This window comes from Vigna radiata, unplaced genomic scaffold (assembly GCF_000741045.1).
Source record: "Vigna radiata var. radiata cultivar VC1973A unplaced genomic scaffold, Vradiata_ver6 scaffold_636, whole genome shotgun sequence".
Classification (NCBI taxonomy): domain Eukaryota; kingdom Viridiplantae; phylum Streptophyta; class Magnoliopsida; order Fabales; family Fabaceae; genus Vigna; species Vigna radiata.
Window position 1 is genome coordinate 8,305 of NW_014543617.1, and position 3,324 is coordinate 11,628.

The 3,324-nt window shown below is 38.8% G+C and overlaps 1 long non-coding RNA gene across 1 annotated transcript; it reads right to left on the reverse strand.

Moving 5' to 3' along the window:
* Positions 1-237: 237 nt before the first annotated feature.
* LOC111241169 lies at positions 238-2,708 on the reverse strand. The gene is made up of 2 exons (XR_002666971.1): positions 1,094-2,708; positions 238-825 (listed from the first exon to the last, which is right to left on the reverse strand). It is a non-coding gene; the product is annotated as an uncharacterized LOC111241169 (long non-coding RNA).
* Between the last annotated feature and the right edge of the window lie 616 nt (positions 2,709-3,324).

A 3,324-nucleotide genomic window follows, 5' to 3' on the forward strand; every position in this document is an offset into this window, starting at 1 on the left:
AATTATCCAAAACAGTTCTTCACCAACAAAATTAAGGGCCGATAATGAAGCAGCATTTATATTTTCATCAATTGTTAGTAACTTTCTACACAGTTCCGAAATGTTCTGTCACATCATTAATTATAGTTTACCAATATTTCTCACTTCTGTTGAATACTTTAAACTGTTTTTTAAACAATTTACACCATGATTCACTGTAGTTGTAACATAAGTGCATCAAACATTAAATCTACAGTATAACAGTAAAAGGCACACATTTAAGAAAACATTGACTTGTGGGAGGTTTCATTATTCACACGGTATCTAATAAACAAGAAACAGCTGCCTAGACTAAGAGAAAGCTAGAGTTTTCCACTCTCCTAGCAAATCATTTTCTAGAAGTAACCAAATGCATGCCCATTGACTTTTGAGAAAATTAAAGATTACCCTGGAATGGGACGATAATAGGTATCACTACTCAAATACCAAAATACTTCCATCCCACGAGCATGAAGCAATAACATTAGGTATAATGGGGTGGAATGCAACATCTATGCATGCTTGATCATGGGCCTTGATTTTCTTCACAACTTTGGATGACTGATAATCATAAAGGAAGATAGAACCATCTGAAGAGCCAGAAGCAAGTTTTTTCCCATCCAAGCTGAAATTGCACTTGATTGGGAACCCAGAGATCACATGGCCCTCATATCGCTTATATTTGTTGAGCCTGTAAGGTGGGGTGGAAGTAAAGATTGCAACATAATTTCCATTTGACTGGGCAACAAAAATTGAATCAAATGGGTGCAGCCTCACGCAAGGACATGTATAAGCTTCTGCATAAACCTGATTCAGGAGCATAATAAGCTAATTAAAGTCTAAATTCATCAAGTCATAACAAAGTTTACATGTACAAACGGTCAAAATGATATATAGAGATAAATTGCATACTCCAAAATGCATATAAGCACAAACGAACACAAGGTGGCAAGCATCATAGATATTTCAGCATGTAGTGCATGTGGCCTGAGTTTTATCACAGATTTACTATATCATGGAAAGTCATCAGAAGACAATTAAAGAGTGGTCTTTTAAGCTATTTGTGAAGCGTTACCAGTGAAAATCATGCTTCTTTGCTGCATTACTGCTATCACCTAATATTTAACAACCATCAACAAATCTAATTATTTAACAAAATGTCAGGATACCCTGAGAGACAAGTTTAAATGAGTAAAATGTAGATAACGTAATTTAATCTAATATGCAAGGACAAATTTAAGTTCTTTGTTTCCTGCAATATAAACATGAGCACTTCACTTGCAAACATAATAACAATTTTAAACTTAATTATTTCAAAACAATGACAGCAACATGATAAAAAAAAGATGCATCAGCTATAGAATAGTATAAGACTCTTAAAAGATGCATCAGCTATAGAATAGTTTTCTTAAGTGATTTGAGAGTAGAAATACATGTTCCTTAGCAGTTTTCGAGCCTTCCATTTAAACTCAAATGTTTCTAGGAATTAATTTCTGAGTATGAGTATTCGTACCATTGAGTATTCTGATTAATGTAATTAAGTAAGTGTTGTAATCTGGGATAATATCTGTAGAATCTTCCTAATTAGAGGAAATAGATACATAATATTTTATTTTATTTTATTTTTCCCTAGGTTTCCTAGTTTCCCTATTTCCCTTTTTAGGAGAACTAGATTATTACAAATAGAAGATTTGAGAATGTATTTTTCATGATTTGAGAATAATAATAAGTCTCATTTTCAACTTGGTGTCAGAGCTCCTGATCTTAGGGGCTAGATTCCGCTGCAAGAAGCGTACCGCCGCCACTGTCCGACCACCGCCGCTGCTACCGTCGCCGGTCAGGGTCGTTGATAGGGCAGAGCGCCCAACACCGGCGACCACAGAACCGGAAGTCGCTCCTCGAACGGAGCTGCCACGCGCCACCACCGTCGCCGGCGCGTGTAGCCCACGCGCCCACCTCCAGCGAGACCCACTCGCCGGTGCCGCCACAGACAGGGTCGCCGGAGCCCCCTGAGTCCGTTCCTAGGGTCGGTGACGACTAGTTTGGGCTGTACTTGAGTAGATCTGACCTTTACGTTTTGCTCCTCTTTTTTCGGTGGAACCCACTCGCTGTCGCTGCCGCAGAAGGGTCGCCGGAGCCTCCTGATTCTGTTCCTTGGGTTGGTGACGACCCATTTGGCCTTTATTTGAGTAGATCTGAGTTTGAAGTTTTTGCCCTTTTTTTTGGATACGGGATGTCTGAAGAAAAGAGTATTTCTTTGAGGGTACCCAATGACTTACCAAATATAGGAAGTACCTCGTGGTTGGATGGTCAGAATTACTTACAATGGAGTCAATTTATTTTAAGGATTCTCAAGAGTCGCTCCAAACTTGATCATATAGATGGAGGAGGACCAGCACCAGATGATAAACATTTTTCAATGTGGGATAGAGAAGATTCTTTAATTATGACTTGGATGTGGCAATCCATGACTCTAGAAGTAAGAAAAAATTATATGTTTCATTCTTCCGCAAAAGAAATATGGGATGATTTACAAAGTACTTTTTCTTTAAAAAAGGATCTTGCTGCTACCTATGATATCAAGAACAGGATATTTAATACAAAACAGGGCTCCCTTTCCGTAACAGAGTATTACGGGATCTTGAATGGTCTTTGGATGGAACTCGATCAAATCCAAACAATAAAGATGTGTAAAATAGACACTATCGCTCTTGCTGAATTCATTGAAGGGGAAAAAATCTTTAAATTTCTCCAGGGCTTGAATCATGAGTACGACCCAATCCGGGTTCACATTTTTGGAAGAGAAAAATTACCACCCCTGTCAGAAGTTTTTTTTATGGTAAGAGGAGAAGAAACTCAAAGATCTGTCATGCTTCATGGAGGGATCTCCAACACAGGCTCTGCCATGACAATTGGAAAGGGAGTGCACAAGGGAACAAATGCTAGGGGAAAAACGTTTGAAAGAGGTACTCATGGGGACTATTGTACATACTGTAAAAAATCTGGACATACCAAGGAAATATGCTTCAAACTCCATGGAAAAAAGAATGTTCTCGAGCGCATGGGAAACAACAAAGGGCCTACTCAAAAATGGGTAAATCATACTACCTCAGAACGGGAAGCCACAAATCAATCCAATCCACCACCACCACCACCAGTTCTTGATATGCAAACTTATAAGGAGAAACTCGAGCGCTTGGAAGCAATGCTTGAATCAATGAGTAAGCCCTCTGGATCATGTACTTTGTCCATAAAAGGTAAGATTTGTCTCAATACTGTTGGTCATGTGTCTCACGGTATTTGGAT